Source organism: Mytilus californianus, unplaced genomic scaffold (genome assembly GCF_021869535.1).
Source record: "Mytilus californianus isolate M0D057914Y unplaced genomic scaffold, xbMytCali1.0.p SCAF_1, whole genome shotgun sequence".
Lineage (NCBI taxonomy): Eukaryota > Metazoa > Mollusca > Bivalvia > Mytilida > Mytilidae > Mytilus > Mytilus californianus.
Window position 1 is genome coordinate 40,005 of NW_026262581.1, and position 27,771 is coordinate 67,775.

General features: G+C 35.4%; 13 non-coding genes across 13 annotated transcripts; all 13 read left to right on the forward strand.

Annotated features, from left to right (window-relative positions):
* The first annotated feature begins 632 nt into the window (after positions 1-632).
* LOC127715624 (5S ribosomal RNA) lies at positions 633-751 on the forward strand. The gene has a single exon (XR_007988506.1). It is a non-coding gene; the product is annotated as a 5S ribosomal RNA (ribosomal RNA).
* Positions 752-2,750: 1,999 nt separating this feature from the next.
* On the forward strand, positions 2,751-2,869 carry LOC127715654 (5S ribosomal RNA). Its single transcript, XR_007988523.1, has one exon. It is a non-coding gene; the product is annotated as a 5S ribosomal RNA (ribosomal RNA).
* A 1,999-nt stretch (positions 2,870-4,868) lies between these two features.
* LOC127715719 (5S ribosomal RNA) lies at positions 4,869-4,987 on the forward strand. The gene has a single exon (XR_007988568.1). It is a non-coding gene; the product is annotated as a 5S ribosomal RNA (ribosomal RNA).
* A 1,999-nt stretch (positions 4,988-6,986) lies between these two features.
* LOC127715787 (5S ribosomal RNA) lies at positions 6,987-7,105 on the forward strand. Its single transcript, XR_007988642.1, has one exon. It is a non-coding gene; the product is annotated as a 5S ribosomal RNA (ribosomal RNA).
* A 1,999-nt stretch (positions 7,106-9,104) lies between these two features.
* Positions 9,105-9,223, forward strand: LOC127715878 (5S ribosomal RNA). Its single transcript, XR_007988671.1, has one exon. It is a non-coding gene; the product is annotated as a 5S ribosomal RNA (ribosomal RNA).
* Positions 9,224-11,222: 1,999 nt separating this feature from the next.
* Positions 11,223-11,341, forward strand: LOC127715965 (5S ribosomal RNA). The gene has a single exon (XR_007988687.1). It is a non-coding gene; the product is annotated as a 5S ribosomal RNA (ribosomal RNA).
* A 1,984-nt stretch (positions 11,342-13,325) lies between these two features.
* On the forward strand, positions 13,326-13,444 carry LOC127716028 (5S ribosomal RNA). Its single transcript, XR_007988713.1, has one exon. It is a non-coding gene; the product is annotated as a 5S ribosomal RNA (ribosomal RNA).
* Positions 13,445-15,443: 1,999 nt separating this feature from the next.
* On the forward strand, positions 15,444-15,562 carry LOC127716114 (5S ribosomal RNA). The gene has a single exon (XR_007988767.1). It is a non-coding gene; the product is annotated as a 5S ribosomal RNA (ribosomal RNA).
* Positions 15,563-17,541: 1,979 nt separating this feature from the next.
* LOC127716568 (5S ribosomal RNA) lies at positions 17,542-17,661 on the forward strand. Its single transcript, XR_007989010.1, has one exon. It is a non-coding gene; the product is annotated as a 5S ribosomal RNA (ribosomal RNA).
* Positions 17,662-19,669: 2,008 nt separating this feature from the next.
* On the forward strand, positions 19,670-19,787 carry LOC127716668 (5S ribosomal RNA). The gene has a single exon (XR_007989065.1). It is a non-coding gene; the product is annotated as a 5S ribosomal RNA (ribosomal RNA).
* A 2,001-nt stretch (positions 19,788-21,788) lies between these two features.
* LOC127716165 (5S ribosomal RNA) lies at positions 21,789-21,907 on the forward strand. The gene has a single exon (XR_007988789.1). It is a non-coding gene; the product is annotated as a 5S ribosomal RNA (ribosomal RNA).
* Positions 21,908-23,906: 1,999 nt separating this feature from the next.
* LOC127716235 (5S ribosomal RNA) lies at positions 23,907-24,025 on the forward strand. Its single transcript, XR_007988826.1, has one exon. It is a non-coding gene; the product is annotated as a 5S ribosomal RNA (ribosomal RNA).
* A 1,999-nt stretch (positions 24,026-26,024) lies between these two features.
* Positions 26,025-26,143, forward strand: LOC127716280 (5S ribosomal RNA). Its single transcript, XR_007988843.1, has one exon. It is a non-coding gene; the product is annotated as a 5S ribosomal RNA (ribosomal RNA).
* Positions 26,144-27,771: the final 1,628 nt, after the last annotated feature.

Sequence of the window (27,771 nt, forward strand, 5' to 3'; positions counted from 1 at the left end):
GGTGAAGTGGCTAAACCAGCTAAGAAGCCAGCAAAGAAAGCAGTTAAGCCTAAAGCCGCTAAACCAAAGAAGGCAAAGACACCTAAAAAGACTGCCACAAAGAAACCTGCAGCAAAGAAACCAGCTGGTGAAAAGAAAGCAGCTAAACCAAAAGCAAAGAAACCAGCTACCAAGAAACCTGCTGCAAAACCCGCTGCCAAATCTGCAAAGAAAGCCACAAAATCACCAAAAAAGACCAAGGCTGCAGCTAAACCAAAGAAGGCAAAGACCCCAAAGAAGAAGTAAATGGAGGAAGCATATGATGCTTTTAAAGCTTAAACAGCCCTTTTAAGGGCTACCAAAATTTTTCAAAAAGAGTCTGAAATTGTTGCATGGTATATAACTTGGTTACAAATAAAATCAAGCTCGTCCCCATATTCCATATCTGTCTTTCTATTCTTGCATTTTTTTGTCTTCTCTAAAGTGCATGTGAACTTGTTAAGTTTTACTATCTTCCACTCTGGATCGTGTAGTTTATTTATATTTTTATACCTGATAATTTTCTTATTTTATACAAATTCTGTCAAGAAATGCTAAATACACGACTTTCGGCGGTTCCTAAATTTATATATCAATTTTTTTAGCACTTTAGTGTCTACGACCATATCACGTTGAAAACACCGGTTCTCGTCCGATCACCGAAGTTAAGCAACGTCGAGCTCGGTTAGTACTTGGATGGGTGACCGCCTGGGAATACCGGGTGTTGTAGACATTTTCTTCTTTTATTTTTTTTACTTATAATTTTTCACTTCTCCCAAACATACGTTCTATCTTTTTTATTTCTTTATATGGATGTCTGGGGATGTAACATTCAATATAATATATCTAACTTTTGAAGGAAACAGAAAATATATCATTCATAATTTAATTTTTTTCATTACCAACCTGGTGAAATCTTTTAAACTATTTTTAAAAATAAATGCAAATCCAGTAATGCACACGTCGGGCCATATATAAGCTTGAGAATTTCACTCTTTTCACATGCATGTGGCTCAAAAACTTAAAACGAAAATCTTAAAAATACTGTTATCCGCCATTTTTGTCCTTTGAACTCGTCTCTTCCTTTTTGACCAGGGCTTATATGATTCACAACATTTCTGAAAGGATTGTGATTATCAAATATTCATTTCAGCAAAAACAAATAAAAAACAATAAATACTAATTAAAGCTTGTAAAACTCAAGCAAAAAAGTCGACTATTTGAAACTTTGTTCCAACTCAGTCAAGGAAGTCCCGGTTTCGAATTTTGTCATCTTGGTGTGCTTTCATATCCAAGGCAAAATTTAAATTTCTGTGAAGTCTCTTTATTTCTACGTATATCTGAAAACAAAAACATATTAAGAAATGATTTTACTTCAAATACATACCATTTTTATAGCACAATCTAGTTTTTGTGAAATAATACAACACGTTTTCTGATGAAGAATCGCACGAGTGAAATTGACAAGTTGCACATTAATCGTAAATATTTCTTCACTTGTGATATTTTGTTTAATTTTAATCACATATTCTGAAAGAAAAATTCCTGCTGAACATTTTCGTATATGATTTATATATCAAAAAGTACAATTTATTTGAAACAAATGGTTAAAACTTGTCGAACAAGCACACAGAAATTCTTGTCGATTTGTTTGAAATAGATTGTCATGAAAGTTTAAGGGTGCTCTCGTCGAGGTCCGCGTTATGAGATTAACTACCCGCAAACCGCAATTTTGCACATCATTGTTATTTGTCGTTCAACTCGCACACATCTTTCAACAACCAAAGTCGCAAAATGTCTGATGCACCAGTAGTAGTCAAGACTCCAGCTAAGTCACCAAAGAAGAAAGCTGCAGCTAAACCAAAGAAAGTAGCTACTCATCCAAAATACAGCGAGATGGTAGGGAAAGCTATCTCTGCATTGAAAGAGCGCGGGGGCTCTAGCCGTCAAGCCATTCTTAAGTACATCATAGCAAACTTCAATGTTGGTAGCGATGCAAAAACAGTCAACACTCACTTGAAGTTAGCTTTGAAATCAGGAGTGAAGAGCAATAGCTTGAAACAGTCGAAGGGTACCGGCGCTTCTGGAAGTTTTAAGATAGGTGAAGTGGCTAAACCAGCTAAGAAGCCAGCAAAGAAAGCAGTTAAGCCTAAAGCCGCTAAACCAAAGAAGGCAAAGACACCTAAAAAGACTGCCACAAAGAAACCTGCAGCAAAGAAACCAGCTGGTGAAAAGAAAGCAGCTAAACCAAAAGCAAAGAAACCAGCTACCAAGAAACCTGCTGCAAAACCCGCTGCCAAATCTGCAAAGAAAGCCACAAAATCACCAAAAAAGACCAAGGCTGCAGCTAAACCAAAGAAGGCAAAGACCCCAAAGAAGAAGTAAATGGAGGAAGCATATGATGCTTTTAAAGCTTAAACAGCCCTTTTAAGGGCTACCAAAATTTTTCAAAAAGAGTCTGAAATTGTTGCATGGTATATAACTTGGTTACAAATAAAATCAAGCTCGTCCCCATATTCCATATCTGTCTTTCTATTCTTGCATTTTTTTGTCTTCTCTAAAGTGCATGTGAACTTGTTAAGTTTTACTATCTTCCACTCTGGATCGTGTAGTTTATTTATATTTTTATACCTGATAATTTTCTTATTTTATACAAATTCTGTCAAGAAATGCTAAATACACGACTTTCGGCGGTTCCTAAATTTATATATCAATTTTTTTAGCACTTTAGTGTCTACGACCATATCACGTTGAAAACACCGGTTCTCGTCCGATCACCGAAGTTAAGCAACGTCGAGCTCGGTTAGTACTTGGATGGGTGACCGCCTGGGAATACCGGGTGTTGTAGACATTTTCTTCTTTTATTTTTTTTACTTATAATTTTTCACTTCTCCCAAACATACGTTCTATCTTTTTTATTTCTTTATATGGATGTCTGGGGATGTAACATTCAATATAATATATCTAACTTTTGAAGGAAACAGAAAATATATCATTCATAATTTAATTTTTTTCATTACCAACCTGGTGAAATCTTTTAAACTATTTTTAAAAATAAATGCAAATCCAGTAATGCACACGTCGGGCCATATATAAGCTTGAGAATTTCACTCTTTTCACATGCATGTGGCTCAAAAACTTAAAACGAAAATCTTAAAAATACTGTTATCCGCCATTTTTGTCCTTTGAACTCGTCTCTTCCTTTTTGACCAGGGCTTATATGATTCACAACATTTCTGAAAGGATTGTGATTATCAAATATTCATTTCAGCAAAAACAAATAAAAAACAATAAATACTAATTAAAGCTTGTAAAACTCAAGCAAAAAAGTCGACTATTTGAAACTTTGTTCCAACTCAGTCAAGGAAGTCCCGGTTTCGAATTTTGTCATCTTGGTGTGCTTTCATATCCAAGGCAAAATTTAAATTTCTGTGAAGTCTCTTTATTTCTACGTATATCTGAAAACAAAAACATATTAAGAAATGATTTTACTTCAAATACATACCATTTTTATAGCACAATCTAGTTTTTGTGAAATAATACAACACGTTTTCTGATGAAGAATCGCACGAGTGAAATTGACAAGTTGCACATTAATCGTAAATATTTCTTCACTTGTGATATTTTGTTTAATTTTAATCACATATTCTGAAAGAAAAATTCCTGCTGAACATTTTCGTATATGATTTATATATCAAAAAGTACAATTTATTTGAAACAAATGGTTAAAACTTGTCGAACAAGCACACAGAAATTCTTGTCGATTTGTTTGAAATAGATTGTCATGAAAGTTTAAGGGTGCTCTCGTCGAGGTCCGCGTTATGAGATTAACTACCCGCAAACCGCAATTTTGCACATCATTGTTATTTGTCGTTCAACTCGCACACATCTTTCAACAACCAAAGTCGCAAAATGTCTGATGCACCAGTAGTAGTCAAGACTCCAGCTAAGTCACCAAAGAAGAAAGCTGCAGCTAAACCAAAGAAAGTAGCTACTCATCCAAAATACAGCGAGATGGTAGGGAAAGCTATCTCTGCATTGAAAGAGCGCGGGGGCTCTAGCCGTCAAGCCATTCTTAAGTACATCATAGCAAACTTCAATGTTGGTAGCGATGCAAAAACAGTCAACACTCACTTGAAGTTAGCTTTGAAATCAGGAGTGAAGAGCAATAGCTTGAAACAGTCGAAGGGTACCGGCGCTTCTGGAAGTTTTAAGATAGGTGAAGTGGCTAAACCAGCTAAGAAGCCAGCAAAGAAAGCAGTTAAGCCTAAAGCCGCTAAACCAAAGAAGGCAAAGACACCTAAAAAGACTGCCACAAAGAAACCTGCAGCAAAGAAACCAGCTGGTGAAAAGAAAGCAGCTAAACCAAAAGCAAAGAAACCAGCTACCAAGAAACCTGCTGCAAAACCCGCTGCCAAATCTGCAAAGAAAGCCACAAAATCACCAAAAAAGACCAAGGCTGCAGCTAAACCAAAGAAGGCAAAGACCCCAAAGAAGAAGTAAATGGAGGAAGCATATGATGCTTTTAAAGCTTAAACAGCCCTTTTAAGGGCTACCAAAATTTTTCAAAAAGAGTCTGAAATTGTTGCATGGTATATAACTTGGTTACAAATAAAATCAAGCTCGTCCCCATATTCCATATCTGTCTTTCTATTCTTGCATTTTTTTGTCTTCTCTAAAGTGCATGTGAACTTGTTAAGTTTTACTATCTTCCACTCTGGATCGTGTAGTTTATTTATATTTTTATACCTGATAATTTTCTTATTTTATACAAATTCTGTCAAGAAATGCTAAATACACGACTTTCGGCGGTTCCTAAATTTATATATCAATTTTTTTAGCACTTTAGTGTCTACGACCATATCACGTTGAAAACACCGGTTCTCGTCCGATCACCGAAGTTAAGCAACGTCGAGCTCGGTTAGTACTTGGATGGGTGACCGCCTGGGAATACCGGGTGTTGTAGACATTTTCTTCTTTTATTTTTTTTACTTATAATTTTTCACTTCTCCCAAACATACGTTCTATCTTTTTTATTTCTTTATATGGATGTCTGGGGATGTAACATTCAATATAATATATCTAACTTTTGAAGGAAACAGAAAATATATCATTCATAATTTAATTTTTTTCATTACCAACCTGGTGAAATCTTTTAAACTATTTTTAAAAATAAATGCAAATCCAGGAATGCACACGTCGGGCCATATATAAGCTTGAGAATTTCACTCTTTTCACATGCATGTGGCTCAAAAACTTAAAACGAAAATCTGAAAAATACTGTTATCCGCCATTTTTGTCCTTTGAACTCGTCTCTTCCTTTTTGACCAGGGCTTATATGATTCACAACATTTCTGAAAGGATTGTGATTATCAAATATTCATTTCAGCAAAAACAAATAAAAAACAATAAATACTAATTAAAGCTTGTAAAACTCAAGCAAAAAAGTCGACTATTTGAAACTTTGTTCCAACTCAGTCAAGGAAGTCCCGGTTTCGAATTTTGTCATCTTGGTGTGCTTTCATATCCAAGGCAAAATTTAAATTTCTGTGAAGTCTCTTTATTTCTACGTATATCTGAAAACAAAAACATATTAAGAAATGATTTTACTTCAAATACATACCATTTTTATAGCACAATCTAGTTTTTGTGAAATAATACAACACGTTTTCTGATGAAGAATCGCACGAGTGAAATTGACAAGTTGCACATTAATCGTAAATATTTCTTCACTTGTGATATTTTGTTTAATTTTAATCACATATTCTGAAAGAAAAATTCCTGCTGAACATTTTCGTATATGATTTATATATCAAAAAGTACAATTTATTTGAAACAAATGGTTAAAACTTGTCGAATAAGCACACAGAAATTCTTGTCGATTTGTTTGAAATAGATTGTCATGAAAGTTTAAGGGTGCTCTCGTCGAGGTCCGCGTTATGAGATTAACTACCCGCAAACCGCAATTTTGCACATCATTGTTATTTGTCGTTCAACTCGCACACATCTTTCAACAACCAAAGTCGCAAAATGTCTGATGCACCAGTAGTAGTCAAGACTCCAGCTAAGTCACCAAAGAAGAAAGCTGCAGCTAAACCAAAGAAAGTAGCTACTCATCCAAAATACAGCGAGATGGTAGGGAAAGCTATCTCTGCATTGAAAGAGCGCGGGGGCTCTAGCCGTCAAGCCATTCTTAAGTACATCATAGCAAACTTCAATGTTGGTAGCGATGCAAAAACAGTCAACACTCACTTGAAGTTAGCTTTGAAATCAGGAGTGAAGAGCAATAGCTTGAAACAGTCGAAGGGTACCGGCGCTTCTGGAAGTTTTAAGATAGGTGAAGTGGCTAAACCAGCTAAGAAGCCAGCAAAGAAAGCAGTTAAGCCTAAAGCCGCTAAACCAAAGAAGGCAAAGACACCTAAAAAGACTGCCACAAAGAAACCTGCAGCAAAGAAACCAGCTGGTGAAAAGAAAGCAGCTAAACCAAAAGCAAAGAAACCAGCTACCAAGAAACCTGCTGCAAAACCCGCTGCCAAATCTGCAAAGAAAGCCACAAAATCACCAAAAAAGACCAAGGCTGCAGCTAAACCAAAGAAGGCAAAGACCCCAAAGAAGAAGTAAATGGAGGAAGCATATGATGCTTTTAAAGCTTAAACAGCCCTTTTAAGGGCTACCAAAATTTTTCAAAAAGAGTCTGAAATTGTTGCATGGTATATAACTTGGTTACAAATAAAATCAAGCTCGTCCCCATATTCCATATCTGTCTTTCTATTCTTGCATTTTTTTGTCTTCTCTAAAGTGCATGTGAACTTGTTAAGTTTTACTATCTTCCACTCTGGATCGTGTAGTTTATTTATATTTTTATACCTGATAATTTTCTTATTTTATACAAATTCTGTCAAGAAATGCTAAATACACGACTTTCGGCGGTTCCTAAATTTATATATCAATTTTTTTAGCACTTTAGTGTCTACGACCATATCACGTTGAAAACACCGGTTCTCGTCCGATCACCGAAGTTAAGCAACGTCGAGCTCGGTTAGTACTTGGATGGGTGACCGCCTGGGAATACCGGGTGTTGTAGACATTTTCTTCTTTTATTTTTTTTACTTATAATTTTTCACTTCTCCCAAACATACGTTCTATCTTTTTTATTTCTTTATATGGATGTCTGGGGATGTAACATTCAATATAATATATCTAACTTTTGAAGGAAACAGAAAATATATCATTCATAATTTAATTTTTTTCATTACCAACCTGGTGAAATCTTTTAAACTATTTTTAAAAATAAATGCAAATCCAGTAATGCACACGTCGGGCCATATATAAGCTTGAGAATTTCACTCTTTTCACATGCATGTGGCTCAAAAACTTAAAACGAAAATCTTAAAAATACTGTTATCCGCCATTTTTGTCCTTTGAACTCGTCTCTTCCTTTTTGACCAGGGCTTATATGATTCACAACATTTCTGAAAGGATTGTGATTATCAAATATTCATTTCAGCAAAAACAAATAAAAAACAATAAATACTAATTAAAGCTTGTAAAACTCAAGCAAAAAAGTCGACTATTTGAAACTTTGTTCCAACTCAGTCAAGGAAGTCCCGGTTTCGAATTTTGTCATCTTGGTGTGCTTTCATATCCAAGGCAAAATTTAAATTTCTGTGAAGTCTCTTTATTTCTACGTATATCTGAAAACAAAAACATATTAAGAAATGATTTTACTTCAAATACATACCATTTTTATAGCACAATCTAGTTTTTGTGAAATAATACAACACGTTTTCTGATGAAGAATCGCACGAGTGAAATTGACAAGTTGCACATTAATCGTAAATATTTCTTCACTTGTGATATTTTGTTTAATTTTAATCACATATTCTGAAAGAAAAATTCCTGCTGAACATTTTCGTATATGATTTATATATCAAAAAGTACAATTTATTTGAAACAAATGGTTAAAACTTGTCGAACAAGCACACAGAAATTCTTGTCGATTTGTTTGAAATAGATTGTCATGAAAGTTTAAGGGTGCTCTCGTCGAGGTCCGCGTTATGAGATTAACTACCCGCAAACCGCAATTTTGCACATCATTGTTATTTGTCGTTCAACTCGCACACATCTTTCAACAACCAAAGTCGCAAAATGTCTGATGCACCAGTAGTAGTCAAGACTCCAGCTAAGTCACCAAAGAAGAAAGCTGCAGCTAAACCAAAGAAAGTAGCTACTCATCCAAAATACAGCGAGATGGTAGGGAAAGCTATCTCTGCATTGAAAGAGCGCGGGGGCTCTAGCCGTCAAGCCATTCTTAAGTACATCATAGCAAACTTCAATGTTGGTAGCGATGCAAAAACAGTCAACACTCACTTGAAGTTAGCTTTGAAATCAGGAGTGAAGAGCAATAGCTTGAAACAGTCGAAGGGTACCGGCGCTTCTGGAAGTTTTAAGATAGGTGAAGTGGCTAAACCAGCTAAGAAGCCAGCAAAGAAAGCAGTTAAGCCTAAAGCCGCTAAACCAAAGAAGGCAAAGACACCTAAAAAGACTGCCACAAAGAAACCTGCAGCAAAGAAACCAGCTGGTGAAAAGAAAGCAGCTAAACCAAAAGCAAAGAAACCAGCTACCAAGAAACCTGCTGCAAAACCCGCTGCCAAATCTGCAAAGAAAGCCACAAAATCACCAAAAAAGACCAAGGCTGCAGCTAAACCAAAGAAGGCAAAGACCCCAAAGAAGAAGTAAATGGAGGAAGCATATGATGCTTTTAAAGCTTAAACAGTCCTTTTAAGGGCTACCAAAATTTTTCAAAAAGAGTCTGAAATTGTTGCATGGTATATAACTTGGTTACAAATAAAATCAAGCTCGTCCCCATATTCCATATCTGTCTTTCTATTCTTGCATTTTTTTGTCTTCTCTAAAGTGCATGTGAACTTGTTAAGTTTTACTATCTTCCACTCTGGATCGTGTAGTTTATTTATATTTTTATACCTGATAATTTTCTTATTTTATACAAATTCTGTCAAGAAATGCTAAATACACGACTTTCGGCGGTTCCTAAATTTATATATCAATTTTTTTAGCACTTTAGTGTCTACGACCATATCACGTTGAAAACACCGGTTCTCGTCCGATCACCGAAGTTAAGCAACGTCGAGCTCGGTTAGTACTTGGATGGGTGACCGCCTGGGAATACCGGGTGTTGTAGACATTTTCTTCTTTTATTTTTTTTACTTATAATTTTTCACTTCTCCCAAACATACGTTCTATCTTTTTTATTTCTTTATATGGATGTCTGGGGATGTAACATTCAATATAATATATCTAACTTTTGAAGGAAACAGAAAATATATCATTCATAATTTAATTTTTTTCATTACCAACCTGGTGAAATCTTTTAAACTATTTTTAAAAATAAATGCAAATCCAGTAATGCACACGTCGGGCCATATATAAGCTTGAGAATTTCACTCTTTTCACATGCATGTGGCTCAAAAACTTAAAACGAAAATCTTAAAAATACTGTTATCCGCCATTTTTGTCCTTTGAACTCGTCTCTTCCTTTTTGACCAGGGCTTATATGATTCACAACATTTCTGAAAGGATTGTGATTATCAAATATTCATTTCAGCAAAAACAAATAAAAAACAATAAATACTAATTAAAGCTTGTAAAACTCAAGCAAAAAAGTCGACTATTTGAAACTTTGTTCCAACTCAGTCAAGGAAGTCCCGGTTTCGAATTTTGTCATCTTGGTGTGCTTTCATATCCAAGGCAAAATTTAAATTTCTGTGAAGTCTCTTTATTTCTACGTATATCTGAAAACAAAAACATATTAAGAAATGATTTTACTTCAAATACATACCATTTTTATAGCACAATCTAGTTTTTGTGAAATAATACAACACGTTTTCTGATGAAGAATCGCACGAGTGAAATTGACAAGTTGCACATTAATCGTAAATATTTCTTCACTTGTGATATTTTGTTTAATTTTAATCACATATTCTGAAAGAAAAATTCCTGCTGAACATTTTCGTATATGATTTATATATCAAAAAGTACAATTTATTTGAAACAAATGGTTAAAACTTGTCGAACAAGCACACAGAAATTCTTGTCGATTTGTTTGAAATAGATTGTCATGAAAGTTTAAGGGTGCTCTCGTCGAGGTCCGCGTTATGAGATTAACTACCCGCAAACCGCAATTTTGCACATCATTGTTATTTGTCGTTCAACTCGCACACATCTTTCAACAACCAAAGTCGCAAAATGTCTGATGCACCAGTAGTAGTCAAGACTCCAGCTAAGTCACCAAAGAAGAAAGCTGCAGCTAAACCAAAGAAAGTAGCTACTCATCCAAAATACAGCGAGATGGTAGGGAAAGCTATCTCTGCATTGAAAGAGCGCGGGGGCTCTAGCCGTCAAGCCATTCTTAAGTACATCATAGCAAACTTCAATGTTGGTAGCGATGCAAAAACAGTCAACACTCACTTGAAGTTAGCTTTGAAATCAGGAGTGAAGAGCAATAGCTTGAAACAGTCGAAGGGTACCGGCGCTTCTGGAAGTTTTAAGATAGGTGAAGTGGCTAAACCAGCTAAGAAGCCAGCAAAGAAAGCAGTTAAGCCTAAAGCCGCTAAACCAAAGAAGGCAAAGACACCTAAAAAGACTGCCACAAAGAAACCTGCAGCAAAGAAACCAGCTGGTGAAAAGAAAGCAGCTAAACCAAAAGCAAAGAAACCAGCTACCAAGAAACCTGCTGCAAAACCCGCTGACAAATCTGCAAAGAAAGCCACAAAATCACCAAAAAAGACCAAGGCTGCAGCTAAACCAAAGAAGGCAAAGACCCCAAAGAAGAAGTAAATGGAGGAAGCATATGATGCTTTTAAAGCTTAAACAGCCCTTTTAAGGGCTACCAAAATTTTTCAAAAAGAGTCTGAAATTGTTGCATGGTATATAACTTGGTTACAAATAAAATCAAGCTCGTCCCCATATTCCATATCTGTCTTTCTATTCTTGCATTTTTTTGTCTTCTCTAAAGTGCATGTGAACTTGTTAAGTTTTACTATCTTCCACTCTGGATCGTGTAGTTTATTTATATTTTTATACCTGATAATTTTCTTATTTTATACAAATTCTGTCAAGAAATGCTAAATACACGACTTTCGGCGGTTCCTAAATTTATATATCAATTTTTTTAGCACTTTAGTGTCTACGACCATATCACGTTGAAAACACCGGTTCTCGTCCGATCACCGAAGTTAAGCAACGTCGAGCTCGGTTAGTACTTGGATGGGTGACCGCCTGGGAATACCGGGTGTTGTAGACATTTTCTTCTTTTATTTTTTTTACTTATAATTTTTCACTTCTCCCAAACATACGTTCTATCTTTTTTATTTCTTTATATGGATGTCTGGGGATGTAACATTCAATATAATATATCTAACTTTTGAAGGAAACAGAAAATATATCATTCATAATTTAATTTTTTTCATTACCAACCTGGTGAAATCTTTTAAACTATTTTTAAAAATAAATGCAAATCCAGTAATGCACACGTCGGGCCATATATAAGCTTGAGAATTTCACTCTTTTCACATGCATGTGGCTCAAAAACTTAAAACGAAAATCTTAAAAATACTGTTATCCGCCATTTTTGTCCTTTGAACTCGTCTCTTCCTTTTTGACCAGGGCTTATATGATTCACAACATTTCTGAAAGGATTGTGATTATCAAATATTCATTTCAGCAAAAACAAATAAAAAACAATAAATACTAATTAAAGCTTGTAAAACTCAAGCAAAAAAGTCGACTATTTGAAACTTTGTTCCAACTCAGTCAAGGAAGTCCCGGTTTCGAATTTTGTCATCTTGGTGTGCTTTCATATCCAAGGCAAAATTTAAATTTCTGTGAAGTCTCTTTATTTCTACGTATATCTGAAAACAAAAACATATTAAGAAATGATTTTACTTCAAATACATACCATTTTTATAGCACAATCTAGTTTTTGTGAAATAATACAACACGTTTTCTGATGAAGAATCGCACGAGTGAAATTGACAAGTTGCACATTAATCGTAAATATTTCTTCACTTGTGATATTTTGTTTAATTTTAATCACATATTCTGAAAGAAAAATTCCTGCTGAACATTTTCGTATATGATTTATATATCAAAAAGTACAATTTATTTGAAACAAATGGTTAAAACTTGTCGAACAAGCACACAGAAATTCTTGTCGATTTGTTTGAAATAGATTGTCATGAAAGTTTAAGGGTGCTCTCGTCGAGGTCCGCGTTATGAGATTAACTACCCGCAAACCGCAATTTTGCACATCATTGTTATTTGTCGTTCAACTCGCACACATCTTTCAACAACCAAAGTCGCAAAATGTCTGATGCACCAGTAGTAGTCAAGACTCCAGCTAAGTCACCAAAGAAGAAAGCTGCAGCTAAACCAAAGAAAGTAGCTACTCATCCAAAATACAGCGAGATGGTAGGGAAAGCTATCTCTGCATTGAAAGAGCGCGGGGGCTCTAGCCGTCAAGCCATTCTTAAGTACATCATAGCAAACTTCAATGTTGGTAGCGATGCAAAAACAGTCAACACTCACTTGAAGTTAGCTTTGAAATCAGGAGTGAAGAGCAATAGCTTGAAACAGTCGAAGGGTACCGGCGCTTCTGGAAGTTTTAAGATAGGTGAAGTGGCTAAACCAGCTAAGAAGCCAGCAAAGAAAGCAGTTAAGCCTAAAGCCGCTAAACCAAAGAAGGCAAAGACACCTAAAAAGACTGCCACAAAGAAACCAGCTGGTGAAAAGAAAGCAGCTAAACCAAAAGCAAAGAAACCAGCTACCAAGAAACCTGCTGCAAAACCCGCTGCCAAATCTGCAAAGAAAGCCACAAAATCACCAAAAAAGACCAAGGCTGCAGCTAAACCAAAGAAGGCAAAGACCCCAAAGAAGAAGTAAATGGAGGAAGCATATGATGCTTTTAAAGCTTAAACAGCCCTTTTAAGGGCTACCAAAATTTTTCAAAAAGAGTCTGAAATTGTTGCATGGTATATAACTTGGTTACAAATAAAATCAAGCTCGTCCCCATATTCCATATCTGTCTTTCTATTCTTGCATTTTTTTGTCTTCTCTAAAGTGCATGTGAACTTGTTAAGTTTTACTATCTTCCACTCTGGATCGTGTAGTTTATTTATATTTTTATACCTGATAATTTTCTTATTTTATACAAATTCTGTCAAGAAATGCTAAATACACGACTTTCGGCGGTTCCTAAATTTATATATCAATTTTTTTAGCACTTTAGTGTCTACGACCATATCACGTTGAAAACACCGGTTCTCGTCCGATCACCGAAGTTAAGCAACGTCGAGCTCGGTTAGTACTTGGATGGGTGACCGCCTGGGAATACCGGGTGTTGTAGACATTTTCTTCTTTTATTTTTTTTACTTATAATTTTTCACTTCTCCCAAACATACGTTCTATCTTTTTTATTTCTTTATATGGATGTCTGGGGATGTAACATTCAATATAATATATCTAACTTTTGAAGGAAACAGAAAATATATCATTCATAATTTAATTTTTTTCATTACCAACCTGGTGAAATCTTTTAAACTATTTTTAAAAATAAATGCAAATCCAGTAATGCACACGTCGGGCCATATATAAGCTTGAGAATTTCACTCTTTTCACATGCATGTGGCTCAAAAACTTAAAACGAAAATCTTAAAAATACTGTTATCCGCCATTTTTGTCCTTTGAACTCGTCTCTTCCTTTTTGACCAGGGCTTATATGATTCACAACATTTCTGAAAGGATTGTGATTATCAAATATTCATTTCAGCAAAAACAAATAAAAAACAATAAATACTAATTAAAGCTTGTAAAACTCAAGCAAAAAAGTCGACTATTTGAAACTTTGTTCCAACTCAGTCAAGGAAGTCCCGGTTTCGAATTTTGTCATCTTGGTGTGCTTTCATATCCAAGGCAAAATTTAAATTTCTGTGAAGTCTCTTTATTTCTACGTATATCTGAAAACAAAAACATATTAAGAAATGATTTTACTTCAAATACATACCATTTTTATAGCACAATCTAGTTTTTGTGAAATAATACAACACGTTTTCTGATGAAGAATCGCACGAGTGAAATTGACAAGTTGCACATTAATCGTAAATATTTCTTCACTTGTGATATTTTGTTTAATTTTAATCACATATTCTGAAAGAAAAATTCCTGCTGAACATTTTCGTATATGATTTATATATCAAAAAGTACAATTTATTTGAAACAAATGGTTAAAACTTGTCGAACAAGCACACAGAAATTCTTGTCGATTTGTTTGAAATAGATTGTCATGAAAGTTTAAGGGTGCTCTCGTCGAGGTCCGCGTTATGAGATTAACTACCCGCAAACCGCAATTTTGCACATCATTGTTATTTGTCGTTCAACTCGCACACATCTTTCAACAACCAAAGTCGCAAAATGTCTGATGCACCAGTAGTAGTCAAGACTCCAGCTAAGTCACCAAAGAAGAAAGCTGCAGCTAAACCAAAGAAAGTAGCTACTCATCCAAAATACAGCGAGATGGTAGGGAAAGCTATCTCTGCATTGAAAGAGCGCGGGGGCTCTAGCCGTCAAGCCATTCTTAAGTACATCATAGCAAACTTCAATGTTGGTAGCGATGCAAAAACAGTCAACACTCACTTGAAGTTAGCTTTGAAATCAGGAGTGAAGAGCAATAGCTTGAAACAGTCGAAGGGTACCGGCGCTTCTGGAAGTTTTAAGATAGGTGAAGTGGCTAAACCAGCTAAGAAGCCAGCAAAGAAAGCAGTTAAGCCTAAAGCCGCTAAACCAAAGAAGGCAAAGACACCTAAAAAGACTGCCACAAAGAAACCTGCAGCAAAGAAACCAGCTGGTGAAAAGAAAGCAGCTAAACCAAAAGCAAAGAAACCAGCTACCAAGAAACCTGCTGCAAAACCCGCTGCCAAATCTGCAAAGAAAGCCACAAAATCACCAAAAAAGACCAAGGCTGCAGCTAAACCAAAGAAGGCAAAGACCCCAAAGAAGAAGTAAATGGAGGAAGCATATGATGCTTTTAAAGCTTAAACAGCCCTTTTAAGGGCTACCAAAATTTTTCAAAAAGAGTCTGAAATTGTTGCATGGTATATAACTTGGTTACAAATAAAATCAAGCTCGTCCCCATATTCCATATCTGTCTTTCTATTCTTGCATTTTTTTGTCTTCTCTAAAGTGCATGTGAACTTGTTAAGTTTTACTATCTTCCACTCTGGATCGTGTAGTTTATTTATATTTTTATACCTGATAATTTTCTTATTTTATACAAATTCTGTCAAGAAATGCTAAATACACGACTTTCGGCGGTTCCTAAATTTATATATCAATTTTTTTAGCACTTTAGTGTCTACGACCATATCACGTTGAAAACACCGGTTCTCGTCCGATCACCGAAGTTAAGCAACGTCGAGCTCGGTTAGTACTTGGATGGGTGACCGCCTGGGAATACCGGGTGTTGTAGACATTTTCTTCTTTTATTTTTTTTACTTATAATTTTTCACTTCTCCCAAACATACGTTCTATCTTTTTTATTTCTTTATATGGATGTCTGGGGATGTAACATTCAATATAATATATCTAACTTTTGAAGGAAACAGAAAATATATCATTCATAATTTAATTTTTTTCATTACCAACCTGGTGAAATCTTTTAAACTATTTTTAAAAATAAATGCAAATCCAGTAATGCACACGTCGGGCCATATATAAGCTTGAGAATTTCACTCTTTTCACATGCATGTGGCTCAAAAACTTAAAACGAAAATCTTAAAAATACTGTTATCCGCCATTTTTGTCCTTTGAACTCGTCTCTTCCTTTTTGACCAGGGCTTATATGATTCACAACATTTCTGAAAGGATTGTGATTATCAAATATTCATTTCAGCAAACAATAAATACTAATTAAAGCTTGTAAAACTCAAGCAAAAAAGTCGACTATTTGAAACTTTGTTCCAACTCAGTCAAGGAAGTCCCGGTTTCGAATTTTGTCATCTTGGTGTGCTTTCATATCCAAGGCAAAATTTAAATTTCTGTGAAGTCTCTTTATTTCTACGTATATCTGAAAACAAAAACATATTAAGAAATGATTTTACTTCAAAATACATACCATTTTTATAGCACAATCTAGTTTTTGTGAAATAATACAACACGTTTTCTGATGAAGAATCGCACGAGTGAAAATTGACAAGTTGCACATTAATCGTAAATATTTCTTCACTTGTGATATTTTGTTTAATTTTAATCACATATTCTGAAAGAAAAATTCCTGCTGAACATTTTCGTATATGATTTATATATCAAAAAGTACAATTTATTTGAAACAAATGGTTTAAAAATTGTCGAACAAGCACACAGAAATTCTTGTCGATTTGTTTGAAAAGATTGTCATGAAAGTTTAAGGGTGCTCTCGTCGAGGTCCGCGTTATGAGATTAACTACCCGCAAACCGCAATTTTGCACCATCATTGTTATTTGTCGTTCAACTCGCACACATCTTTCAACAACCAAAGTCGCAAAATGTCTGATGCACCAGTAGTAGTCAAGACTCCAGCTAAGTCACCAAAGAAGAAAGCTGCAGCTAAACCAAAGAAAGTAGCTACTCATCCAAAATACAGCGAGATGGTAGGGAAAGCTATCTCTGCATTGAAAGAGCGCGGGGGGCTCTAGCCGTCAAGCCATTCTTAAGTACATCATAGCAAACTTCAATGTTGGTAGCGATGCAAAAACAGTCAACACTCACTTGAAGTTAGCTTTGAAATCAGGGAGTGAAGAGCAATAGCTTGAAACAGTCGAAGGGTACCGGCGCTTCTGGAAGTTTTAAGATAGGTGAAGTGGCTAAAACCAGCTAAGAAGCCAGCAAAGAAAGCAGTTAAGCCTAAAGCCGCTAAACCAAAGAAGGCAAAGACACCTAAAAAGACTGCCACAAAGAAACAGCTGGTGAAAAGAAAGCAGCTAAACCAAAAGCAAAGAAACCAGCTACCAAGAAACCTGCTGCAAAACCCGCTGACAAATCTGCAAAGAAAGCCACAAAATCACCAAAAAAGGACCAAGGCTGCTGCTAAACCAAAGAAGGCAAAGACCCCAAAGAAGAAGTAAATGGAGGAAGCATATGATGCTTTTAAAGCTTAAACAGCCCTTTTAAGGGCTACCAAATTTTTCAAAAAGAGTCTGAATTGTTGCATGGTATATAACTTTGTTACAAATAAAATCAAGTCTCGTCCCATATTCCATATCTGTCTTTCTATTCTTGCATTTTTTTGTCTTCTCTAAAGTGCATGTGAACTTGTTAAGTTTTACTATCTTCCACTCTGGATCGTGTAGTTTTATTTATATGTTTTATACCTGATAATTTTCTTATTTTAAACAAATTCTGTCAAGAAATGCATAAATACACGACTTTCGGCGGGTTCCTAAATTTATATATCAATTTTTTTAGCACTTTAGTGTCTACGACCATATCACGTTGAAAACACCGGTTCTCGTCCGATCACCGAAGTTAAGCAACGTCGAGCTGCGGTTAGTACTTGGATGGGTGACCGCCTGGGAATACCGGGTGTTGTAGACATTTTCTTCTTTTATTTTTTTTTACTTATAATTTTTCACTTCTCCCAAACATACGTTCTATCTTTTTTATTTCTTTATATGGATGTCTGGGGATGTAACATTCAATATAATATATCTAACTTTTGAAGGAAACAGAAAATATATCATTCATAATTTAATTTTTTTCATTACCAACCTGGTGAAATCTTTTAAAACTATTTTTAAAAATAATGCAAATCCAGTAATGCACACGTCGGGCCATATATAAGCTTGAGAATTTCACTCTTTTCACATGCATGTGGCTCAAAAACTTAAACGAAAATCTTAAAAATACTGTTATCCGCCATTTTTGTCCTTTGAACTCGTCTCTTCCTTTTTGACCAGGGCTTATATGATTCACAACATTTCTGAAAGGATTGTGATTATCAAATATTCATTTCAGCAAAAACAAATAAAAAAACAATAAAATACTAATTAAAGCTTGTAAAACTCAAGCAAAAAGTCGACTATTTGAAACTTTGTTCCAACTCAGTCAAGGAAGTCCCCGGTTTCGAATTTTGGTCATCTTGGTGTGCTTTCATATCCAAGGCAAAATTTAAATTTCTGTGAAGTCTCTTTATTTCTACGTATATCTGAAAACAAAAACATATTAAGAAATGATTTTACTTCAAATACATACCATTTTTATAGCACAATCTAGTTTTTGTGAAATAATACAACACGTTTTCTGATGAAGAATCGCACGAGTGAAATTGACAAGTTGCACATTAATCGTAAATATTTCTTCACTTGTGATATTTTGTTTAATTTTAATCACATATTCTGAAAGAAAAATTCCTGCTGAACATTTTCGTATATGATTTATATATCAAAAAGTACAATTTATTTGAAACAAATGGTTAAAACTTGTCGAACAAGCACACAGAAATTCTTGTCGATTTGTTTGAAAATAGATTGTCATGAAAGTTTAAGGGTGCTCTCGTCGAGGTCCGCGTTATGAGATTAACTACCCGCAAACCGCAATTTTGCACATCATTGTTATTTGTCGTTCAACTCGCACACATCTTTCAACAACCAAAGTCGCAAAATGTCTGATGCACCAGTAGTAGTCAAGACTCCAGCTAAGTCACCAAAGAAGAAAGCTGCAGCTAAACCAAAGAAAGTAGCTACTCATCCAAAATACAGCGAGATGGTAGGGAAGCTATCTCTGCATTGAAAGAGCGCGGGGGCTCTAGCCGTCAAGCCATTCTTAAGTACATCATAGCAAACTTCAATGTTGGTAGCGATGCAAAAACAGTCAACACTCACTTGAAGTTAGCTTTGAAATCAGGAGTGAAGAGCAATAGCTTGAAACAGTCGAAGGGGTACCGGCGCTTCTGGAAGTTTTAAGATAGGTGAAGTGGCTAAACCAGCTAAGAAGCCAGCAAAGAAAGCAGTTAAGCCTAAAGCCGCTAAACCAAAGAAGGCAAAGACACCTAAAAAGACTGCCACAAAGAAACCTGCAGCAAAGAAACCAGCTGGTGAAAAGAAAGCAGCTAAACCAAAAGCAAAGAAACCAGCTACCAAGAAACCTGCTGCAAAACCCGCTGCCAAATCTGCAAAGAAAGCCACAAAATCACCAAAAAAGACCAAGGCTGCAGCTAAACCAAAGAAGGCAAAGACCCCAAAGAAGAAGTAAATGGAGGAAGCATATGATGCTTTTAAAGCTTAAACAGCCCTTTTAAGGGCTACCAAAATTTTTCAAAAAGAGTCTGAAATTGTTGCATGGTATATAACTTGGTTACAAATAAAATCAAGCTCGTCCCCATATTCCATATCTGTCTTTCTATTCTTGCATTTTTTTTGTCTTCTCTAAAGTGCATGTGAACTTGTTAAGTTTTACTATCTTCCACTCTGGATCGTGAAGTTTATTTATATTTTTATACCTGATAATTTCTTATTTTATACAAATTCTGTCAAGAAATGCTAAATACACGACTTTCGGCGGTTCCTAAATTTATATATCAATTTTTTTAGCACTTTAGTGTCTCAGTGACGACCATATCACGTTGAAAACACCGGTTCTCGTCCGATCACCGAAGTTAAGCAACGTCGAGCTCGGTTAGTACTTGGATGGGTGACCGCCTGGGAATACCGGTGTTGTAGACATTTTCTTCTTTTTATTTTTTTTACTTATAATTTTTCACTTCTCCCAAACATACGTTCTATCTTTTTTATTTTCTTTATATGGATGTCTGGGGATGTAACATTCAATATAATATATCTAACTTTTGAAGGAAACAGAAAATATATCATTCATAATTTAATTTTTTTCATTACCAACCTGGTGAAATCTTTTAAACTATTTTTAAAAATAAATGCAAATCCAGTAATGCACACGTCGGGCCATATATAAGCTTGAGAATTTCACTCTTTTCACATGCATGTGGCTCAAAAACTTAAAACGAAAATCTTAAAAATACTGTTATCCGCCATTTTTGTCCTTTGAACTCGTCTCTTCCTTTTTGACCAGGGCTTATATGATTCACAACATTTCTGAAAGGATTGTGATTATCAAATATTCATTTCAGCAAAAACAAATAAAAAACAATAAATACTAATTAAAGCTTGTAAAACTCAAGCAAAAAAGTCGACTATTTGAAACTTTGTTCCAACTCAGTCAAGGAAGTCCCGGTTTCGAATTTTGTCATCTTGGTGTGCTTTCATATCCAAGGCAAAATTTAAATTTCTGTGAAGTCTCTTTATTTCTACGTATATCTGAAAACAAAAACATATTAAGAAATGATTTTACTTCAAATACATACCATTTTTATAGCACAATCTAGTTTTTGTGAAATAATACAACACGTTTTCTGATGAAGAATCGCACGAGTGAAATTGACAAGTTGCACATTAATCGTAAATATTTCTTCACTTGTGATATTTTGTTTAATTTTAATCACATATTCTGAAAGAAAAATTCCTGCTGAACATTTTCGTATATGATTTATATATCAAAAAGTACAATTTATTTGAAACAAATGGTTAAAACTTGTCGAACAAGCACACAGAAATTCTTGTCGATTTGTTTGAAATAGATTGTCATGAAAGTTTAAGGGTGCTCTCGTCGAGGTCCGCGTTATGAGATTAACTACCCGCAAACCGCAATTTTGCACATCATTGTTATTTGTCGTTCAACTCGCACACATCTTTCAACAACCAAAGTCGCAAAATGTCTGATGCACCAGTAGTAGTCAAGACTCCAGCTAAGTCACCAAAGAAGAAAGCTGCAGCTAAACCAAAGAAAGTAGCTACTCATCCAAAATACAGCGAGATGGTAGGGAAAGCTATCTCTGCATTGAAAGAGCGCGGGGGCTCTAGCCGTCAAGCCATTCTTAAGTACATCATAGCAAACTTCAATGTTGGTAGCGATGCAAAAACAGTCAACACTCACTTGAAGTTAGCTTTGAAATCAGGAGTGAAGAGCAATAGCTTGAAACAGTCGAAGGGTACCGGCGCTTCTGGAAGTTTTAAGATAGGTGAAGTGGCTAAACCAGCTAAGAAGCCAGCAAAGAAAGCAGTTAAGCCTAAAGCCGCTAAACCAAAGAAGGCAAAGACACCTAAAAAGACTGCCACAAAGAAACCTGCAGCAAAGAAACCAGCTGGTGAAAAGAAAGCAGCTAAACCAAAAGCAAAGAAACCAGCTACCAAGAAACCTGCTGCAAAACCCGCTGCCAAATCTGCAAAGAAAGCCACAAAATCACCAAAAAAGACCAAGGCTGCAGCTAAACCAAAGAAGGCAAAGACCCCAAAGAAGAAGTAAATGGAGGAAGCATATGATGCTTTTAAAGCTTAAACAGCCCTTTTAAGGGCTACCAAAATTTTTCAAAAAGAGTCTGAAATTGTTGCATGGTATATAACTTGGTTACAAATAAAATCAAGCTCGTCCCCATATTCCATATCTGTCTTTCTATTCTTGCATTTTTTTGTCTTCTCTAAAGTGCATGTGAACTTGTTAAGTTTTACTATCTTCCACTCTGGATCGTGTAGTTTATTTATATTTTTATACCTGATAATTTTCTTATTTTATACAAATTCTGTCAAGAAATGCTAAATACACGACTTTCGGCGGTTCCTAAATTTATATATCAATTTTTTTAGCACTTTAGTGTCTACGACCATATCACGTTGAAAACACCGGTTCTCGTCCGATCACCGAAGTTAAGCAACGTCGAGCTCGGTTAGTACTTGGATGGGTGACCGCCTGGGAATACCGGGTGTTGTAGACATTTTCTTCTTTTATTTTTTTTACTTATAATTTTTCACTTCTCCCAAACATACGTTCTATCTTTTTTATTTCTTTATATGGATGTCTGGGGATGTAACATTCAATATAATATATCTAACTTTTGAAGGAAACAGAAAATATATCATTCATAATTTAATTTTTTTCATTACCAACCTGGTGAAATCTTTTAAACTATTTTTAAAAATAAATGCAAATCCAGTAATGCACACGTCGGGCCATATATAAGCTTGAGAATTTCACTCTTTTCACATGCATGTGGCTCAAAAACTTAAAACGAAAATCTTAAAAATACTGTTATCCGCCATTTTTGTCCTTTGAACTCGTCTCTTCCTTTTTGACCAGGGCTTATATGATTCACAACATTTCTGAAAGGATTGTGATTATCAAATATTCATTTCAGCAAAAACAAATAAAAAACAATAAATACTAATTAAAGCTTGTAAAACTCAAGCAAAAAAGTCGACTATTTGAAACTTTGTTCCAACTCAGTCAAGGAAGTCCCGGTTTCGAATTTTGTCATCTTGGTGTGCTTTCATATCCAAGGCAAAATTTAAATTTCTGTGAAGTCTCTTTATTTCTACGTATATCTGAAAACAAAAACATATTAAGAAATGATTTTACTTCAAATACATACCATTTTTATAGCACAATCTAGTTTTTGTGAAATAATACAACACGTTTTCTGATGAAGAATCGCACGAGTGAAATTGACAAGTTGCACATTAATCGTAAATATTTCTTCACTTGTGATATTTTGTTTAATTTTAATCACATATTCTGAAAGAAAAATTCCTGCTGAACATTTTCGTATATGATTTATATATCAAAAAGTACAATTTATTTGAAACAAATGGTTAAAACTTGTCGAACAAGCACACAGAAATTCTTGTCGATTTGTTTGAAATAGATTGTCATGAAAGTTTAAGGGTGCTCTCGTCGAGGTCCGCGTTATGAGATTAACTACCCGCAAACCGCAATTTTGCACATCATTGTTATTTGTCGTTCAACTCGCACACATCTTTCAACAACCAAAGTCGCAAAATGTCTGATGCACCAGTAGTAGTCAAGACTCCAGCTAAGTCACCAAAGAAGAAAGCTGCAGCTAAACCAAAGAAAGTAGCTACTCATCCAAAATACAGCGAGATGGTAGGGAAAGCTATCTCTGCATTGAAAGAGCGCGGGGGCTCTAGCCGTCAAGCCATTCTTAAGTACATCATAGCAAACTTCAATGTTGGTAGCGATGCAAAAACAGTCAACACTCACTTGAAGTTAGCTTTGAAATCAGGAGTGAAGAGCAATAGCTTGAAACAGTCGAAGGGTACCGGCGCTTCTGGAAGTTTTAAGATAGGTGAAGTGGCTAAACCAGCTAAGAAGCCAGCAAAGAAAGCAGTTAAGCCTAAAGCCGCTAAACCAAAGAAGGCAAAGACACCTAAAAAGACTGCCACAAAGAAACCTGCAGCAAAGAAACCAGCTGGTGAAAAGAAAGCAGCTAAACCAAAAGCAAAGAAACCAGCTACCAAGAAACCTGCTGCAAAACCCGCTGCCAAATCTGCAAAGAAAGCCACAAAATCACCAAAAAAGACCAAGGCTGCAGCTAAACCAAAGAAGGCAAAGACCCCAAAGAAGAAGTAAATGGAGGAAGCATATGATGCTTTTAAAGCTTAAACAGCCCTTTTAAGGGCTACCAAAATTTTTCAAAAAGAGTCTGAAATTGTTGCATGGTATATAACTTGGTTACAAATAAAATCAAGCTCGTCCCCATATTCCATATCTGTCTTTCTATTCTTGCATTTTTTTGTCTTCTCTAAAGTGCATGTGAACTTGTTAAGTTTTACTATCTTCCACTCTGGATCGTGTAGTTTATTTATATTTTTATACCTGATAATTTTCTTATTTTATACAAATTCTGTCAAGAAATGCTAAATACACGACTTTCGGCGGTTCCTAAATTTATATATCAATTTTTTTAGCACTTTAGTGTCTACGACCATATCACGTTGAAAACACCGGTTCTCGTCCGATCACCGAAGTTAAGCAACGTCGAGCTCGGTTAGTACTTGGATGGGTGACCGCCTGGGAATACCGGGTGTTGTAGACATTTTCTTCTTTTATTTTTTTTACTTATAATTTTTCACTTCTCCCAAACATACGTTCTATCTTTTTTATTTCTTTATATGGATGTCTGGGGATGTAACATTCAATATAATATATCTAACTTTTGAAGGAAACAGAAAATATATCATTCATAATTTAATTTTTTTCATTACCAACCTGGTGAAATCTTTTAAACTATTTTTAAAAATAAATGCAAATCCAGTAATGCACACGTCGGGCCATATATAAGCTTGAGAATTTCACTCTTTTCACATGCATGTGGCTCAAAAACTTAAAACGAAAATCTTAAAAATACTGTTATCCGCCATTTTTGTCCTTTGAACTCGTCTCTTCCTTTTTGACCAGGGCTTATATGATTCACAACATTTCTGAAAGGATTGTGATTATCAAATATTCATTTCAGCAAAAACAAATAAAAAACAATAAATACTAATTAAAGCTTGTAAAACTCAAGCAAAAAAGTCGACTATTTGAAACTTTGTTCCAACTCAGTCAAGGAAGTCCCGGTTTCGAATTTTGTCATCTTGGTGTGCTTTCATATCCAAGGCAAAATTTAAATTTCTGTGAAGTCTCTTTATTTCTACGTATATCTGAAAACAAAAACATATTAAGAAATGATTTTACTTCAAATACATACCATTTTTATAGCACAATCTAGTTTTTGTGAAATAATACAACACGTTTTCTGATGAAGAATCGCACGAGTGAAATTGACAAGTTGCACATTAATCGTAAATATTTCTTCACTTGTGATATTTTGTTTAATTTTAATCACATATTCTGAAAGAAAAATTCCTGCTGAACATTTTCGTATATGATTTATATATCAAAAAGTACAATTTATTTGAAACAAATGGTTAAAACTTGTCGAACAAGCACACAGAAATTCTTGTCGATTTGTTTGAAATAGATTGTCATGAAAGTTTAAGGGTGCTCTCGTCGAGGTCCGCGTTATGAGATTAACTACCCGCAAACCGCAATTTTGCACATCATTGTTAATTGTCGTTCAACTCGCACACATCTTTCAACAACCAAAGTCGCAAAATGTCTGATGCACCAGTAGTAGTCAAGACTCCAGCTAAGTCACCAAAGAAGAAAGCTGCAGCTAAACCAAAGAAAGTAGCTACTCATCCAAAATACAGCGAGATGGTAGGGAAAGCTATCTCTGCATTGAAAGAGCGCGGGGGCTCTAGCCGTCAAGCCATTCTTAAGTACATCATAGCAAACTTCAATGTTGGTAGCGATGCAAAAACAGTCAACACTCACTTGAAGTTAGCTTTGAAATCAGGAGTGAAGAGCAATAGCTTGAAACAGTCGAAGGGTACCGGCGCTTCTGGAAGTTTTAAGATAGGTGAAGTGGCTAAACCAGCTAAGAAGCCAGCAAAGAAAGCAGTTAAGCCTAAAGCCGCTAAACCAAAGAAGGCAAAGACACCTAAAAAGACTGCCACAAAGAAACCTGCAGCAAAGAAACCAGCTGGTGAAAAGAAAGCAGCTAAACCAAAAGCAAAGAAACCAGCTACCAAGAAACCTGCTGCAAAACCCGCTGCCAAATCTGCAAAGAAAGCCACAAAATCACCAAAAAAGACCAAGGCTGCAGCTAAACCAAAGAAGGCAAAGACCCCAAAGAAGAAGTAAATGGAGGAAGCATATGATGCTTTTAAAGCTTAAACAGCCCTTTTAAGGGCTACCAAAATTTTTCAAAAAGAGTCTGAAATTGTTGCATGGTATATAACTTGGTTACAAATAAAATCAAGCTCGTCCCCATATTCCATATCTGTCTTTCTATTCTTGCATTTTTTTGTCTTCTCTAAAGTGCATGTGAACTTGTTAAGTTTTACTATCTTCCACTCTGGATCGTGTAGTTTATTTATATTTTTATACCTGATAATTTTCTTATTTTATACAAATTCTGTCAAGAAATGCTAAATACACGACTTTCGGCGGTTCCTAAATTTATATATCAATTTTTTTAGCACTTTAGTGTCTACGACCATATCACGTTGAAAACACCGGTTCTCGTCCGATCACCGAAGTTAAGCAACGTCGAGCTCGGTTAGTACTTGGATGGGTGACCGCCTGGGAATACCGGGTGTTGTAGACATTTTCTTCTTTTATTTTTTTTACTTATAATTTTTCACTTCTCCCAAACATACGTTCTATCTTTTTTATTTCTTTATATGGATGTCTGGGGATGTAACATTCAATATAATATATCTAACTTTTGAAGGAAACAGAAAATATATCATTCATAATTTAATTTTTTTCATTACCAACCTGGTGAAATCTTTTAAACTATTTTTAAAAATAAATGCAAATCCAGTAATGCACACGTCGGGCCATATATAAGCTTGAGAATTTCACTCTTTTCACATGCATGTGGCTCAAAAACTTAAAACGAAAATCTTAAAAATACTGTTATCCGCCATTTTTGTCCTTTGAACTCGTCTCTTCCTTTTTGACCAGGGCTTATATGATTCACAACATTTCTGAAAGGATTGTGATTATCAAATATTCATTTCAGCAAAAACAAATAAAAAACAATAAATACTAATTAAAGCTTGTAAAACTCAAGCAAAAAAGTCGACTATTTGAAACTTTGTTCCAACTCAGTCAAGGAAGTCCCGGTTTCGAATTTTGTCATCTTGGTGTGCTTTCATATCCAAGGCAAAATTTAAATTTCTGTGAAGTCTCTTTATTTCTACGTATATCTGAAAACAAAAACATATTAAGAAATGATTTTACTTCAAATACATACCATTTTTATAGCACAATCTAGTTTTTGTGAAATAATACAACACGTTTTCTGATGAAGAATCGCACGAGTGAAATTGACAAGTTGCACATTAATCGTAAATATTTCTTCACTTGTGATATTTTGTTTAATTTTAATCACATATTCTGAAAGAAAAATTCCTGCTGAACATTTTCGTATATGATTTATATATCAAAAAGTACAATTTATTTGAAACAAATGGTTAAAACTTGTCGAACAAGCACACAGAAATTCTTGTCGATTTGTTTGAAATAGATTGTCATGAAAGTTTAAGGGTGCTCTCGTCGAGGTCCGCGTTATGAGATTAACTACCCGCAAACCGCAATTTTGCACATCATTGTTATTTGTCGTTCAACTCGCACACATCTTTCAACAACCAAAGTCGCAAAATGTCTGATGCACCAGTAGTAGTCAAGACTCCAGCTAAGTCACCAAAGAAGAAAGCTGCAGCTAAACCAAAGAAAGTAGCTACTCATCCAAAATACAGCGAGATGGTAGGGAAAGCTATCTCTGCATTGAAAGAGCGCGGGGGCTCTAGCCGTCAAGCCATTCTTAAGTACATCATAGCAAACTTCAATGTTGGTAGCGATGCAAAAACAGTCAACACTCACTTGAAGTTAGCTTTGAAATCAGGAGTGAAGAGCAATAGCTTGAAACAGTCGAAGGGTACCGGCGCTTCTGGAAGTTTTAAGATAGGTGAAGTGGCTAAACCAGCTAAGAGGCCAGCAAAGAAAGCAGTTAAGCCTAAAGCCGCTAAACCAAAGAAGGCAAAGACACCTAAAAAGACTGCCACAAAGAAACCTGCAGCAAAGAAACCAGCTGGTGAAAAGAAAGCAGCTAAACCAAAAGCAAAGAAACCAGCTACCAAGAAACCTGCTGCAAAACCCGCTGCCAAATCTGCAAAGAAAGCCACAAAATCACCAAAAAAGACCAAGGCTGCAGCTAAACCAAAGAAG